The following is an 18,191-nucleotide window of genomic DNA, read 5'->3' as shown; positions in this document are numbered from 1 at the left end:
TAGTGTATATAGTGTAGTGTATATAGTGCAGTGTATTGTAGTGTATAGTGGAGTGTATGTAGTGTATAGTGTAGTGTATATTGTTTAGTGTGTAGTAGTGTATAGTGTAGTGTATAGTGTATATAGTTTAGTGTATGGTAGTGTATAGTGGAGTGTATGTAGTGTATAGTGTAGTGTATATTGTTTAGTGTGTAGTAGTGTATAGTGTAGTGTATATTGTTTAGTGTGTAGTAGTGTATAGTGGAGTGTACATCGTGGAGTGCATAGTGTAGTGTACATAGTGTAGTGTATAGTGTAGTGTATATTGTTTAGTGTCTAGTAGTGTTTAGTGGAGTGTATGTAGTGTGTAGTGTAGTGTATATAGTTTAGTGTGTAGTAGTGTATAGTGTAGTGTATATTGTTTAGTGTCTAGTAGTGTTTAGTGGAGTGTATGTAGTGTAGTGTGTAGTGTAGTGTATATAGTTTAGTGTAAAGTAGTGTATAGTGTAGTGTATATAGTTTAGTGTATAGTAGTGTATAGTGGAGTGTATATTGTTTAGTGTGTAGTAGTGTATAGTGGAGTGTATATTGTTTAGTGTGTAGTAGTGTATAGTGGAGTGTATAGAGTTCAGTGTATAGTGTAGTGTATAGTGTAGTGTATATAGTGTAGTGTATTGTAGTGTGTAGTGGAGTATATGTAGTGTAGTGTATAGGAGTGTATAGTGTAGTGTATATAGTTTAGTGTATAGAGTGTAGTTGTGTATTATGTTTAGTTGGTTATCCTTCCCCTGCACCTCTGATTAGCCACGGTTGGCTACGTTCAGTGCCAAAGAAGCTCAATGTACATACTTACGTAATAACAACAACCCCACTACTCTCATCATTATGAGTGTAATGTTATAATTTCTGATTTAAAGCTTCCGTGACTGCAGGGATTCATATTCTTGGTTCTTTCGGTAAGTCACGTAGAAGGGAAATAATAAAAATATAAAACAATAAAAGACAGAGGAAAGCTACCCATGAGGATGCTTACCTGAAACCGGATTCCCACCACCATCCATCCCAGAAGAATTCCCTCATCAAGACTTTGCACCATAGAGCCCAATGCATCTCTGATCAGGAACTCATTGTCAGTGAACTCAAGCACGTACGCCAAGCTCTTAAGGCTAATGGTTACTCCGACTACACAATCCGCAAAGCCATCACTCCAAACCATGAAGAAGGACCCTCTTGAGGAGCCATTCAAAACCATCACCTTACCCTACATTGCGGGGATCACAAAAACTATTTCCAAAATCTTGAATAAACACAAGATCCAGGTCCGATTCCACACATTACATAAAATCCGTGATCTGGTCCCGTCTGTAAAAGATGTGATTCCGGACATACAGTACCCTGGCGTCTACAAACTGAGTTGCCTCTGTGGTAGCAGTTACATTGGAGAAACCAAACGACATGTCTCGGACCGCATCCGTGAGCACAAAGCAGACCTGAAACACGGTAGGACAAACACCTCGTCCGTGGCAGATCACTGTTACAATTCAGTGGGCTCACATGACATTGCCTTCTCCAAGACAGAGGTTCTCTGCAAGCCATCTGGCTGCCATGAGAGATTCGTTCATGAGGCTATCCAAATATACAAACACAGACAATTTCAACCGAGAAGATGGATGCTGGCTCAGCAATCATTGGAAAGATGTGATAAACCATGTCGGGTCTTAATTGATTGTGTTCACGCTTAAGGTGACTTTCAGACCACATTCCATTTTCTGCTCCCCCCTCCTTTTTTCCGAACATAGATGGACTCGTCCATCTGACCAACTGCCAAATCGCTGTCTGTGGTGCTGACGTTAAGAAAAAAAACGCCACTTTTTAAACCCTTTATATTAAGTTCACTTGCTTACGTGCTTGCGTGCTTGCTTGCTTGCTTACGACCGTGCAAATCTTTCGGTCGTTTTTTAACCCACTTCCCGTGATCCAATCGAGCTGACATTTTGCACACAGACTCGTTGTGCGTGACAATTAATTTTCGTGAACATTTTTTTCAAAAATTTTACACTTTTTAGGGAATTTTTTTTACATATTTAATTACCAATTGCTTAATGGTGCCAGACAATCATCTGACCCATAGGTGGCAGCCATCTCAAGCCAGAGGACAAGAGGACTCTAGCCGCCCGTTTCATGATGACGCAAATGTTGACTAACCACATGGCATAAAATCCCTGCCCCCACGCTGTACAGTGGAGACTATTTATAGAGCAGTTAAATTGAAGCCGCCAGGTTCTTGAAAGTGGTAAAACGGGTCAAAACCGATGCCACGCATATAAAGGATTTATAGTGAAAAACTTTGTTTTTAAATCTTTTATATTAAGTTCGCGTGCTTGCGTGCTTGCTTGCTTGCTTAGGACCGTGCAAATCTTTCGGTCGTTTTTTAACCCACTTCCCGTGATCCAATCGAGCTGACATTTTCCACACAGACTCGTTGTGTGTGACAATTAATGTTCGTGAAAAATTTTTTCCAACATTTTACACTTTTTAGGACAAAAATATTATATTTAATTACCAATTGCTTAATGGTGCCATGCAATCATCTGACCCATAGGTGGCAGCCATCTCAAGCCAGAGGACGAGAGGACTCTAGCCGCCACGTATATAAAGGATTTATAGTAAAAAACTTTGTTTTTACGGGTTATACTTGTTTCAAATTTCCTTGCTGTGGATTTTCACACCTGATGATGATTGCTTGTGTTGCAGTCGAAACGTCATGATAATTTTATTGTTTAATATTTGTATTATTTCATTATTTCCCTTCTACGTGACTTTACCGAAAGAACCAAGAATATGTTATAATTTCTGTAAAGCTCCTTGGAATAAGGCCCCGCTGTATATAAATCTAAACAAGACAAAAGATAAGAGCACTCGGACATTGCCCAGTCAACTGTGGAGACTTCTACACCACATCGGCAAATATTTCCCCAGCCCGTGCCATGGACACAGAGACACAGATCCCCCGTATAGCCTTAATCGACTGTTAGGTCAAGTACTGTGAACTTAAGTAGTACCAATGAAGGCTCCCGGCACTTTGACACACGACCGCGTGGGTGGCCAGCACCACGCCCGGCCGTCTTTGTTTCCCCAGTGAAGATGTCAGCAACACACCGCACCAGGTAATCATTTGAGTCCGAGTCGGCCCATGATCAGTTCAGATAATCGTCACTGGTGGTGTTGGTGGCCGTGAGCGGGAATCGAACTCGGGTCGCCGGGTTCGTGGCACAGCGTAGCGCTAACCGATGCGCCACCTACCAAATGCGATGCACACATGCACACACACACCCGTGGTTACATTTCATATCGTTCACTGGGCAATGTATTAAATGTTGTATGCAAACGAGCAAAAACTAAAACAGTTTTATCGACTGCCATCAAAGGCGCGTAGATATTTACGTTATTGGCAACGTGTGTTTCAAAAGCGTCTGTGTTTGTACGTACATCATTTGAATGTGCGGTTCATAGACTAACAATTGCTCACGTAGATAGAAAATTAATGGATCACGATTGTGATCTATTAATTGTTACGCGGCGATCTAGACCCAAAAACCTCCGTTATGGGCGATTCTTGCACTCAAAACCACATGGGACTGAGGTTTGTTTGCGTGTTGCAAGTGCGACCCGCACCCCCACCGTTCCTCGATCTGTCGGCGGCCACGACCGTTATCGGGTAGTGGTCTGCAATGAATGACGAACTATATGAAAGTTATTTTGTCAGCGCTCCTGCGTCATTCTCATTGGCTCCACTTGCCAACTGCGACACGACTCTCGCTCTCGCTGCCAACAACCGACCACGTGCACACACACAGACACACACACAGACACACACACACACAGACACACACACAGACACACACAGACACACACACACAGACACACACACACAGACACACACACACACAGACACACACACACAGACACACACACAGACACACAGACACAAACACGGAGGACTTTATGAGCGGTTGAACCTCATGGCGGGACCCCCGGGGGGGTTCCCGAATGAACGGAAGTCAAAATCGTAATTAATGAATTAATTTATTCTCGACGACTCTGTCCCACACCGCGCGGATCCTTCTGTCATCAAGTCGTCCAAGCGCAGCAGCGAGGACAAATGCTGCAGAATAAACAAAACCTTTAAACTTCGATTGGCCCATCGCGTGGAGCTCGTCGAGTGGAGGAAATAGATGGCCGTGTCGTTCACCTTCGACGGACATAAAATGACGTCGCAACGCAGTTTATGCGAGAACCGGGGGGCTTATGGGACCCCGGGGTCCCGCCACGAGGTTCATTTGACGAAATAAAAGTTTTTTAGTGGCACTCTTACGTTATCATCCTACCATGCCAACTGCCAACACCGGCCACACACACCGACGGCTTTATGAGCGGTTGACGTGGGTCCAAAACGTTATCTGTTTATTCGGGTCCGACTGCCAGCACACAGGTACACCAATGGACCCGTATAATATCGACGGGCTGGCATCACGATAGCATGCCTGTCAACCCCTTATCGGTGCCCGACCTTATTACAGACCCATTCAGACCCTATTGGTCAACCCGGGCCACCCCTGTAAATCACGACGTCATCCTATGCACAAAATACTACACTATACAATACACTACTACATGCCTGTCAACCCTTAATCTCTGTCGTACCTTCTTACTACAGCCTAATTCAGACTTTACATTTTGACTTAAAACTTCGCGTGACTGCAGGAATTAATATTCTTTGCTCTTTCGGTAAAGTCACGTAGATAGAAAATGAAAATAAAAAAATAATCAAATGAACATTTTAAATACAAATAATACATAGAAAACAATAAAAGCAAAAAACCCGCGACGTTTCCATCGCAACACAAGCGGTCTTTTTATCTTCTATCTACGTGACTTTACCGAAAGAACAAAGAATATCAATTCAGACCGTATTGGTCACCCCGTGCGCTTACAAATCTCAACGTTCATCCTACAAAGTCCCATGACGAGGGAGAAACACAACCAAACAGACAAAAAAATCTGTCACTAGACAAAAAACAAAACAGTTTCATGCATCAATTACAACAATCGGTGTCAACGATGCAACCTATCACGCAGTCTTGCATGCGGATGCTGCTGCTCGCTTTGACGTGCGGACGCACCCACCATCGTCATAAATGTGCAGTGACATGGAATGGGTCGCTACGGAGCGTAGCGCTGGTTGCTGGCAGAGAAGGGGATCTCTGCAGTTGCAGCAGCCCTGTCTGTCAGCAGGCCACGTGACAAGCCAGAAAGGGATGTACGGCAAAGGTGATAGAAGGGGGGGGCACGTGAGGCAAGCCCGGGAACCCGCGATTAGGTTATAGAAGGGGGGTGTGGTCTACTAGTAGGTTCTAGTAGGTTCTAGAAGGGGGCGTGGTCCACTAGTAGGTTCTAAAGGTTCTAGAAGGAGGGTGTGGTCTACTAGTAGGTTTTAGTAGGTTCTAGAAGGGGGCGTGGTCCACTAGTAGGTTCTAAAGGTTCTGGAAGGGGGGTGTGGTCTACTAGTAGGTTCTAGTAGGTTCTAGAAGGGGGGCGTGGTCTACTAGTAGGTTCTAGTAGGTTCTAGAAGAGGGGTGTGGTCTACTAGTAGGTTCTAGTAGGTTCTAGAAGGGGGCGTGGTCTTCTAGTAGGTTCTAGTAGGTTCTAGAAGGGGGCGTGGTCTACTGGTAGTTTCTAGTAGGTTCTAGAAGGGGGGCGTGGTCTACTAGTAGGTTCTAGTAGGTTCTAGAAGGGGGGCGTGGTCTACTAGTAGGTTCTAGTAGGTTCTAGAAGGGGGCGTGGTCTACTAGTAGGTTCTAGTAGGTTCTAGAAGGGGGCGTGGTCTACTGGTAGGTTCTAGTAGGTTCTAGAAGGGGGGCGTGGTCTACTAGTAGGTTCTAGTAGGTTCTAGAAGGGGAGTGTGGTCTACTAGTAGGTTCTAGTAGGTTCTAGAAGGGGAGTGTGGTCTACTAGTAGGTTCTAGTAGGTTCTAGAAGGGGAGTGTGGTCTACTAGTAGGTTCTAGAAGGGGGGCGTGGTCTACTAGTAGGTTCTAGTAGGTTCTAGAAGGGGGCGTGGTCTACTGGTAGGTTCTAGTAGGTTCTAGAAGGGGGCGTGGTCTACTGGTAGGTTCTAGTAGGTTCTAGAAGGGGGCGTGGTCTACTGGTAGGTTCTAGTAGGTTCTAGAAGGGGGCGTGGTCTACTAGTAGGTTCTAGTAGGTTCTAGAAGGGGGGTGTGGTCTACTAGTAGGTTCTAGTAGGTTCTAGAAGGGGAGTGTGGTCTACTAGTAGGTTCTAGTAGGTTCTAGAAGGGGAGTGTGGTCTACTAGTAGGTTCTAGTAGGTTCTAGAAGGGGAGTGTGGTCTACTAGTAGGTTCTAGAAGGGGGCGTGGTCTACTGGTAGGTTCTAGTAGGTTCTAGAAGGGGGCGTGGTCTACTGGTAGGTTCTAGTAGGTTCTAGAAGGGGGCGTGGTCTACTGGTAGGTTCTAGTAGGTTCTAGAAGGGGGCGTGGTCTACTAGTAGGTTCTAGTAGGTTCTAGAAGGGGGGTGTGGTCTACTAGTAGGTTCTAGTAGGTTCTAGAAGGGGGGCGTGGTCTACTAGTAGGTTCTAGTAGGTTCTAGAAGAGGGCGGATAACGGTGAAGGCCGTGTTAGTAAATAGGGTGTCTCGTACTCCTCGTGTCTCTGAGTCAGTTACTGTAGACCTATACAGATGAAGGCCTCATTCACGCGGTAGATTACACGCAAGTGTACGATGTTTACTCTTGCGCGCGAGTCCCTCAAACAACACTCGCCCGTCTTTCTGTTGAAAGGCCGCAACATTTCGTTGACGCTCGCCGTGCATTTAGGCCCTTCGAACGTGACGGTGAATCGTCGTCGTCGTTGTTGTTGTTGTTGTTCGTTTGTTTGTTGTTTGTTTGTTTTTCTCTTCTTGGTTCTTTCGGTAAAGTCACGTAAAAGGGAAATAATAAAATGATCAAAATAAAACATAATATTTTATTATGTTTTATTTTTAAAACATAATATTTTATTATGTTTTATTTTTAAAACATTATATTTTATTATGTTTTATTTTTATCATTTTGTTATTGATAAAAATAAACATAATAAAATATTTTATTATTATAAAATAATAAAATATTTTATTTTTATCATTTTATTATTTCCCTTCTACGTGACTTTACCGAAAGAACCAACAAGATGAATCCCTGCAGTCACGAAAGCTTTAAATCGAAATTGTTTGTTTGTTGTTTCATATTCTTAGGTTTTTTCGGTAAAGTCACGTAGGTAAAAAAACATTAAAAAGTAACCGAAAAAACCTAAGAATATGAATCATTGCAGTCACGAAAGCTTTAAATCGAAATTGTTTGTTTGTTGTTTGTTGTCACGATCCGGGCTCTCGGGGAAATCAACACGTTGGCCGCACGTTGAGGACTCCCCTCGACAGTGCCAGATAAAGCTGGTGCGGGACCTGCAGCATTTGTTAGAAAGGGGCCCTAAAAAAAAAATATTTTAAAAAACATGAATATTAAAACACTCATTTTTTACTTGCATAGTATAGTAATTGTATTTTTTCATTTGCTATACGGCCAGATCATAGGACAAATCGCTAACCTTAACCACCCGGTTGTTCATAAAAGTTGAAGGCAGTATAGTACTAGAGTAATCGACGCAACCATTCACGGCCGTGACCGCGAGATTCCCGCTGCACTTGGCTTCCCACGTGATGGTGGTTTGTGGTGTCCCCAGCCTACGGAACGGAAGCAACACAGTCCAGCGCACACGGCAATATGTACTACTCCAGTGTGCCGTTGCTGTACCCAGATTCTACGTGGCCGGCCACGACACCACGGCCCCTGTCTATCTCTCACTTACGGCTCAGCCGAGCAAACAATCGATCTATATCATTCCGTGTACTCACTTCACACGATTCCATCACGCTACCAATTTTTTTTTAACATCATCCACCATCTTGATTTGAAGCTTTCGTGACTGCAGGAATCCATACTCTTTGGTTCTTTCGGTAAAGTCACGTGGGTAGAAAAAAAATAGATCACGACGTTTCGATCGCAACACAAGCAATCGAACCAAAGAGTATCATCCACCATCACGCGTTCACGCTACCAAATGGGTGGTGAGTCTGTGGGTGTCTATGTGGTGAGTCTATGGGTGTCTGTGTGGTGAGTCTGTGGGTGTCTGTGTGGTGAGTCTATGGGTGTCTGTGTGGTGAGTCTGTGGGTATCTGTGTGGTGAGTCTGTGGGTGTCTGTGTGGTGAGTCTGTGGGTGTCTGTGTGGTGAGTCTATGGGTGTCTGTGTGGTGAGTCTGTGGGTATCTGTGTGGTGAGTCTGTGGGTCTCTGTGTGGTGAGTCTATGGGTGTCTGTGTGGTGAGTCTGTGGGTATCTGTGTGGTGAGTCTGTGGGTCTCTGTGTGGTGAGTCTGTGGGTCTCTGTGTGGTGAGTCTGTGGGTCTCTGTGTGGTGAGTCTGTGGGTTTTTGTGTGGTGAGTCTGTGGGTCTATGTGTGGTGAGTCTATGGGTCTCTATGTGGTGAGTCTGTGAGTCTCTGTGTGGTGACTCTGTGGGTCTCTGTGTTGTGAGTCTATGGGTCTCTATGTGGGGAGTCTATGGGTCTCTGTGTGGTGAGTCTTGGGTTTCCGTGTGGTGAGTCTGTGGCTCTCTGTGTGGTGAGTCTGTTGGTCTCTGTGTGGTGAGTCTGTGGGTCTCTGCGTCGTGAGTCTGTGCGTCTACTTGTGGTGAGTCTGTGAGTCTCTGATTTGAAGTTTTCGTGAATCTGTGTGGTGAGTCTATGGGTCTTCATGTGGTGAGTCTATGGGTCTCTTTATTTGGTGAGTCTATGGGTATCTGTGTGGTGAGTCTGTAGGTCTCTGTGTAGTGAGTCTTGGGTTTCTGTGTGGTGAGTCTGTGGGTCTCTGTGTGGTGAGTCTGTGGGTCTCTGTGTGGTGAGTCTTGGGTTTCTGTGTGGTGAGTCTGTGGGTCTCTGTGTGGTAAGTCTGTTGGTCTCTGTGTGGTGAGTCTGTGGGTCTCTGTGTGGTGAGTCTGTGGGTCTCTGTGTGGTGAGTCTATGGGTCTCTGATTTGAAGCTTTCGTGACTCTGTGTGGTGAGTCTATGGGTCTTCATGTGGTGAGTCTATGGGTCTTCATTTGGTGAGTCTATGGGTCTCTGTGTGGTGAGTCTATGGGTCTCTGTGTGGTGAGTCTATTGGTCTCTGTATGGTTAGCATTCCTGTCAACCCCTTATCAGTGCCCCTACAGACCAATTCAGACCTTATTGGTTAGCCTATGCCGCTTATAAATCTCAACGTTCAGAAAAAAAACAAATAAACAACATTTTATGTCTTCTACACATAGACAATCAGGCATCGTCAGGATCGGGATCGCACCCATGACCTCCTGTATACCAGGCGAGGTAGTTAACATTCGGGCCACCTCCACATCCTTTCTCTCGCAATAAGGAAATCCGTGTCACCGCCTGACGCTACAGGCTCGCAGCGAGAGTGATAAGAATCAGTAGCGTTCATTAAACCGATGCCACAGAACAGGGAAGTCTTCCAACCTGCACGAACGGGAAGCAAGGAGCTCTATGGCCTCGGGGTGGGGTGTTAAGAGAAACACCGAGGCTGTCTCTGTGTCTGTCTGGACCAGGCTGAGCGTGGCGAAGACGGATGAGTCGTCATCTAAGTGGCACGGGTGAGACGCGGATGTCTGTGTGTCTGTGTGTGTGTCAGCCAGGAAAACATCATGGCACAAAGTTGGGATAACCCTGCTGAGGCTGCGGTGCCTCAAATATTGGAAGAGGTCACCCCCTGTGAGTGGCTGGCTGAGGTGCCAGCTGTTGAGGAAGTACTGAGGGCGATCCGGAGTCTGAGACCAGGGAAGGCACCGGGCAGAGATGATCTCCCAAGCGAAATGCTGAGGGAGGGTGGCGTTTGTGCACAGACTGCCCTATATGACATCATAACAACAGTCTGGACCACTGGACGGGTTCCGCAGGACTGGAAGGATGCCCTGGTGGTCCCCCTCTTTAAGAAGGGGGACCGTACCGACTGTAACAACTACAGGGGCATCTCACTCCTCAGTGTGCCGGGTAAGGTCCTGGCAAGGATTATTCAACATCGCCTTGCTAGGCACGCTGAGGAGAGGCTTGCGGAGCCCCAATGCGGTTTCAGGAAAGGGCGGTCCTGCACAGATGCCATATTTTCTGTCCGTCTGCTACAGCAGAGGTGTAGGGAATTCCAAAAAGACCTACATCTCTGCTTTATTGACCTGGTCAAGGCCTATGATACCATCAGTAGGACTGGGCTCTGGGTTGTTCTTCGTGCTTTCGGAGTCCCTGACCCTCTGCTCACGATAATTAAGGACCTTCATGATGGTGAGCGGGCCCGGGTAAAACTACGTGGCCGGGAGTCGGAGCCTTTCCCTGTACACCTTGGGGTGCGACAGGGATGTCCTCTGGCTCCCACATTATTTAACATCTATTTCGACTGCGTAGTTCGTGAAGCCTTCAATAGCTGTACCGGGGGAATTTCCATTTGGTACAGATATAATGGGAGGCTGATCGACGCCCGGGTGCGATCAAGGGATGGCTCCCTATTGGTCAACCACGTTATGTATGCCGATGATTTGGTAATAGCTGCTCATTCAGAAGAGGAGTTGGAGACGCTGCTGCTGAGACTGGAGCATGCCACTAAGAGGTGGGGCCTTACCATCAGCCCCACCAAAACTAAGCACCTGCCTGGGTATTTTGTACCATCGGACACTCTACCCCCACAACTCCCAATTGGTGATGGGGCAGTTGTGGAGAGAGTGGAGAGTTTCCCATACCTGGGCAGTGTGCTTATGACCGGCTCCAGTTTATCAGCAGAGGTCTCACTCCGAATCAGTCGAGCGGCAATATCTTTTCATCGGTTGCGTAACGCTGTGTGGAAGCTACCTGGTCTGTCGCTCCGCACGAAGCTTCAGGTCTTCTCGGCCGCGGTCATTCCCTCCCTTCTCTACGCTTGCGAAACGTGGACCCCCCTAGTGGAGCATCGTCGCCGGTTGGAAACATTTAGGCTGGCCTGCCTACGATCCATCCTGGGTTTAACCAGGCTGGATTGTGTGAGGAGCTCACAAGTCCTTGAAAGATCTGGGCAAAGTCCCATCAGTGAGCTCCTCCAGCAGGCAAGGCTGCGTTGGCTGGGTCATGTAGCCCGCATGCCCAGCCACCGCATGCCTAAACAGCTTTTGTTCGGCCGGATCGAGGGGGCTAAACGGGCGCGGCACGGGCTAGAGAAGAGATGGAGTGATGTGGTACAGGAGGATGTGGAGCTGAGTGGATTTGCCGATGACTGGTACCAGCGGTGTCAAGATCGGCCTCTGTGGAGGAGGCTCGTGAAGGACGCTACTGGGCAGTTGGAGGCAGTCGCCCTCCAACAACAACGGAGGGCGGAGGAGCGACGCTCACAACAACGAGCGGAGTGCCGGGTGGCAAAAGCACAGCAAGTTGGTACAGTAGGGGGCACAGGTGGTGCATCAGCCAGTCATCTCGGTCATCTCGGTCAGTCGACCCGTGGCACCTGCTGGGTCTGCCCCGTGACCTCCTGCCAGCGGGCGTTCGACACTTCACGTGGCGTCAAGGTGCACATGGCCTGGCACAAGCGTCGTGGTGACGTCACCGCCACTTAGTGGCGAATGGCGGTTGTTGTTGTTGTTGTTGTTGTGTCTGTGCCAGTCATCTCGGTCATCTCAGTCAGTCGACCCGTGGCACCTGCTGGGTCTGCCCCGTGACCTCCTGCCAGCGGGCGTTCGACACTTCACGTGGCCTCAAGGTGCACATGGCCTGGCACAAGCGTTGTGGTGACGTCACGGCCACTTAGTGGTGAATGGCGGTTGTTGTTGTCTGTGTGTGTGTGTCTGTGTGTGTGTGTGTCTGGGTTGTTCTTTGTGCTTTCGGAGTCCCTGACGCTCTGCTCACGATCAGTAAGGACCTTCATGATGGTGAGCGGGCCCGGGTAAAACTACGTGGCCGGGAGTCAGAGCCATTCCCTGTACACCTTGGGGTGCGACAGGGATGTCCTCTGGCTCCCACATTATTTCACATATATTTTGACCACGTAGTTCGTGAAGCCTTCAATACTGTACTGGGAGAATTTCCAACTGGTACAGATATAATGGGAGGCTGATCGATGCCCGGGTGCGATCAAGGGATGGCTCCCTATTGGTCAACCACGTTATGTATGCCGATGATTTGGTAATAGCTGCTCATTCAAAGAAGGAGTTGGAGACGCTGCTGCTGAGACTGGAGCGTGCCACTCAAAGGTGGGGCCTTACCATCAGCCCCACCAAAACTAAGCACCTGCCTGGGTAATTTGTACCATCGAACACTCCACCCCCACAACTCCCAATCGGTGATGGGGCAGTTGTGGAGAGAGTGGAGAGTTTCCCATACCTGGGCAGTGTGCTTATGACCGGCTCCAGTTTAACAGCAGAGGTCTCACTCCGAATCAGTCGAGCGGCAATACATTTTCATCGGTTGCATAACGCTGTGTGGAAGCTACCTGATCTGTCGCTCCACACGAAACTTCAGGTCTCCTCGGCCACAGTCTTTCCCTCCATTCTCTACGCTTGCGAAACGTGGACCCCCCTAATGGAGCATCTTCGCCGGTTAGAAACATTTAGGCTGGCCTGCCTACGATCCATCCTGGCTTTAACCAGGCTGAATTGTGAGGAGCTCACAAATCCTTGAAAAATCTGGGCAAAGTCCCATCGGTGAGCTCCTCCGGCAGGCAAGGCTGCGTTGGCTGGGTCATGTAGCCCGCATGCCCAGCTACCGCATGCCGAAACAGCTTTTGTTCGGCCGGATCGAGGGGGCTAAACGGGCGTGGCACGGGCTAGAGAAGAGATGGAGTGATGTGGTACAGGAGGACGTGGAGCTGAGTGGACTTGTCTAAGACTGGTACCAGCGGTGTCAAGATCGGCCTCTGTGGAGGAGGCTAGTGAAGGACGCTACTGGGCAGTTGGAGGCAGTCGCCCTCCAACAACAACGGAGGGCGGAGGAGCGACGCTCACAACAACCAGCGGAGCGCCGGGTGGCTAAAGCACAGCAAGTTGGCACAGTAGGTGGTACAGGTGGTGCATCAGCCAGTCATCTCGGTCATCTCAGTCAGTTGACCCGTGGCACCTGCTGGGTCTGCCCCGTGACCTCCTGCCAGCGGGTGTTCGACACTTCACGTGGCCTCAAGGTGCACCTAGCCTGGCACAAGCGTCGTGGTGACGTTACCGCCACTGAGTGGCTAATGGTGGCTGTTGCTGTTGTTGTCTGTGTGTGTGTATGTCTGTGTGTGTGTGTAGTGGGGAGCGGTAGTGTAGCGGTTAGCGCGCTGCGCTACGACCCTGGCGACCCGGATTCAATTCCCGCTCACGGCAAACACCAGTAACGATTATCTGATTATCTGAACCGGTTTTGGGCCTCCCCTGGGTAGACTCAGCCTCAAATGAGTACCTGGTGTGATATGTAAACATCGCCACTAGGGAGACCAAGGCGGCCGGGCGTGGTGTTGGCCATCCACCCCCTAGTGTGCTGTGCTGGCCTTTATAGATGCTCGCTAACAGCATTTGCCGTTACAGCTTTACGGGGGATCTTTGTGTGTCACTCTCCAACTCACCCACCCACCATCCCGCTCACACGTCCACAAAAACAAAGATCCCTCGCGTAGCCGGTAACAGACTGTAGGGGCAAGTGCTGTCAATGAGTAGCAGCACCTATGAAGGCCAGCACGGCACACGAGGGGGTGGGTGGCCACCACCACGCCCGGCTGCCTTTGTCTCTCCAGTGCTAGCGATGCCTACCTAGTGGAGGCCCAGAACCGGTTCAGATAATCGTCACTGGTGTTGGCTGTGAGCGGGAATCAAACTCGGGTCATCGGGTTCGTAGCCGCTCCCCCGTACATACCCACGCTCACACGCACCCACTCACTCATCCGTATAACCACTAACTCACCCACCCACTCACTCACTTATCCACCCACGTGCTCACCCAACTCATCCACTCACCCTCCTACCCACTCACCTACTGATTCACTCACTCATCCACTCACCCAACTCACTCATCCACCCACCCGCTCACTCACTCAAGCATCCACCCACCCACGCACTTCAGAAGTGGATGCCGTGTTGAGTGTATAGCCCCACTGAGCGATGAGAATATATTTCTTGCACGAGATCCACTCGGACGGCAGACGACATCAAAAGCATTCCGCGATCGTTGAATCACAATAACAGCTGGCACACACAACGATTGTCTTGCTCGGATGGACCTACGTGATGTTTTTTTTTATTATTTTGTACAAACGCTTGCATTAACCCGACAGGTATAAGGAACGAGGAAACGACCATGGCTTGTCCAAGCACAGTTCGTGGGGGCATAATAACCATTTTACACACTTTTGAAGCATAAGCAATCCGGAAAAAACGCTTGCTACTGAGGAACAAAAAATATATATATATTTTTTACACAGTGTATAATTATGGCCGGTATTCAATCGTGTTACGTTGCGGGCTTTTGTTTTCGGTTAACATGGGTCATGGAGCCCGCATGCCCAGCCACCGCATGCCTGAACAGCTTTTGTTCGGCCGAATAGAGGGGACGAAACGGGCGCGGCACGGGCTAGAGAAGAGATGGAGTGATGTGGTACAGGAGGACGTGGAGCTGAGTGGACTTGCCGATGACTGGTACCAGCGGTGTCAAGATCGGCCTCTGTGGAGGAGGCTCGTGAAGGACGCTACTGGGCAGTTGGAGGCAGTCGCCCTCCAACAACAACGGAGGGCGGAGGAGCGACGCTCACAATAACGAGCGGAGCGCCGGGCGGATAAAACACAGCGAGTGTGTTTTATCCGTCGTCGTAATCTCGCCCTCTGCAAGCTGTGGGTCTGGCAGCGCGTTGGCTGTCCCGACCCGGGTATATCGCTATCCACCTAGGGCTGTGAAGGCCGGAATAAAAGAGACGGAAAAGAAAAAAAAGGAGAAAAAGAGAAAGAAAAAAAGAGAGAGAGTTCATATTATTGGGTCTCTCGATAAAGTCACGTAAATAGAAAACCAAAAATACTTAAAAATAAAAAATAAAAAAATAAAATAAAAAATTACAATAATAAAATAAAATACTAATTGAAAATATTAAAAGCAAAAAAAACTCACAGTAAAATTAAAAATTGTAATATACTTTTTTTAAAATAAAAAATTCAAATACATTTGAAAATAAAAAAAAGCAAAAACCCCACGGCGTTTCGATCGCAACACGAGCGGTCTTCATCAAATTCTTTGGGTCTTTTGGTAAAGCCACGTAGATAGAAAAAATATCACGACGTTTCGTGTGCTGTATTAGCTGCTGGTTGGTGAGGCTCTGATCCTATGGAATTCATCTCTGATTTGAAGCTTTCGTGACTCTGTGTGGTGAGTCTATGGGTCTTCATGTGGTGAGTCTATGGGTCTTCATTTGGTGAGTCTATGGGTCTCTGTGTGGTGAGTCTATGGGTCTCTGTGTGGTGAGTCTATTGGTCTCTGTATGGTTAGCATTCCTGTCAACCCCTTATCAGTGCCCCTACAGACCAATTCAGACCTTATTGGTTAGCCTATGCCGCTTATAAATCTCAACGTTCAGAAAAAAAACAAATAAACAACATTTTATGTCTTCTACACATAGACAATCAGGCATCGTCAGGATCGGGATCGCACCCATGACCTCCTGTATACCAGGCGAGGTAGTTAACATTCGGGCCACCTCCACATCCTTTCTCTCGCAATAAGGAAATCCGTGTCACCGCCTGACGCTACAGGCTCGCAGCGAGAGTGATAAGAATCAGTAGCGTTCATTAAACCGATGCCACAGAACAGGGAAGTCTTCCAACCTGCACGAACGGGAAGCAAGGAGCTCTATGGCCTCGGGGTGGGGTGTTAAGAGAAACACCGAGGCTGTCTCTGTGTCTGTCTGGACCAGGCTGAGCGTGGCGAAGACGGATGAGTCGTCATCTAAGTGGCACGGGTGAGACGCGGATGTCTGTGTGTCTGTGTGTGTGTCAGCCAGGAAAACATCATGGCACAAAGTTGGGATAACCCTGCTGAGGCTGCGGTGCCTCAAATATTGGAAGAGGTCACCCCCTGTGAGTGGCTGGCTGAGGTGCCAGCTGTTGAGGAAGTACTGAGGGCGATCCGGAGTCTGAGACCAGGGAAGGCACCGGGCAGAGATGATCTCCCAAGCGAAATGCTGAGGGAGGGTGGCGTTTGTGCACAGACTGCCCTATATGACATCATAACAACAGTCTGGACCACTGGACGGGTTCCGCAGGACTGGAAGGATGCCCTGGTGGTCCCCCTCTTTAAGAAGGGGGACCGTACCGACTGTAACAACTACAGGGGCATCTCACTCCTCAGTGTGCCGGGTAAGGTCCTGGCAAGGATTATTCAACATCGCCTTGCTAGGCACGCTGAGGAGAGGCTTGCGGAGCCCCAATGCGGTTTCAGGAAAGGGCGGTCCTGCACAGATGCCATATTTTCTGTCCGTCTGCTACAGCAGAGGTGTAGGGAATTCCAAAAAGACCTACATCTCTGCTTTATTGACCTGGTCAAGGCCTATGATACCATCAGTAGGACTGGGCTCTGGGTTGTTCTTCGTGCTTTCGGAGTCCCTGACCCTCTGCTCACGATAATTAAGGACCTTCATGATGGTGAGCGGGCCCGGGTAAAACTACGTGGCCGGGAGTCGGAGCCTTTCCCTGTACACCTTGGGGTGCGACAGGGATGTCCTCTGGCTCCCACATTATTTAACATCTATTTCGACTGCGTAGTTCGTGAAGCCTTCAATAGCTGTACCGGGGGAATTTCCATTTGGTACAGATATAATGGGAGGCTGATCGACGCCCGGGTGCGATCAAGGGATGGCTCCCTATTGGTCAACCACGTTATGTATGCCGATGATTTGGTAATAGCTGCTCATTCAGAAGAGGAGTTGGAGACGCTGCTGCTGAGACTGGAGCATGCCACTAAGAGGTGGGGCCTTACCATCAGCCCCACCAAAACTAAGCACCTGCCTGGGTATTTTGTACCATCGGACACTCTACCCCCACAACTCCCAATTGGTGATGGGGCAGTTGTGGAGAGAGTGGAGAGTTTCCCATACCTGGGCAGTGTGCTTATGACCGGCTCCAGTTTATCAGCAGAGGTCTCACTCCGAATCAGTCGAGCGGCAATATCTTTTCATCGGTTGCGTAACGCTGTGTGGAAGCTACCTGGTCTGTCGCTCCGCACGAAGCTTCAGGTCTTCTCGGCCGCGGTCATTCCCTCCCTTCTCTACGCTTGCGAAACGTGGACCCCCCTAGTGGAGCATCTTCGCCGGTTGGAAACATTTAGGCTGGCCTGCCTACGATCCATCCTGGGTTTAACCAGGCTGGATTGTGTGAGGAGCTCACAAGTCCTTGAAAGATCTGGGCAAAGTCCCATCAGTGAGCTCCTCCAGCAGGCAAGGCTGCGTTGGCTGGGTCATGTAGCCCGCATGCCCAGCCACCGCATGCCTAAACAGCTTTTGTTCGGCCGGATCGAGGGGGCTAAACGGGCGCGGCACGGGCTAGAGAAGAGATGGAGTGATGTGGTACAGGAGGATGTGGAGCTGAGTGGATTTGCCGATGACTGGTACCAGCGGTGTCAAGATCGGCCTCTGTGGAGGAGGCTCGTGAAGGACGCTACTGGGCAGTTGGAGGCAGTCGCCCTCCAACAACAACGGAGGGCGGAGGAGCGACGCTCACAACAACGAGCGGAGTGCCGGGTGGCAAAAGCACAGCAAGTTGGTACAGTAGGGGGCACAGGTGGTGCATCAGCCAGTCATCTCGGTCATCTCGGTCAGTCGACCCGTGGCACCTGCTGGGTCTGCCCCGTGACCTCCTGCCAGCGGGCGTTCGACACTTCACGTGGCGTCAAGGTGCACATGGCCTGGCACAAGCGTCGTGGTGACGTCACCGCCACTTAGTGGCGAATGGCGGTTGTTGTTGTTGTTGTTGTTGTGTCTGTGCCAGTCATCTCGGTCATCTCAGTCAGTCGACCCGTGGCACCTGCTGGGTCTGCCCCGTGACCTCCTGCCAGCGGGCGTTCGACACTTCACGTGGCCTCAAGGTGCACATGGCCT

This window comes from Lampetra planeri, chromosome 45 (assembly GCF_965212315.1).
Source record: "Lampetra planeri chromosome 45, kcLamPlan1.2.h2, whole genome shotgun sequence".
In the NCBI taxonomy this organism is placed as follows: domain Eukaryota; kingdom Metazoa; phylum Chordata; class Hyperoartia; order Petromyzontiformes; family Petromyzontidae; genus Lampetra; species Lampetra planeri.
Note: the sequence above shows the minus strand (reverse complement) of the source record.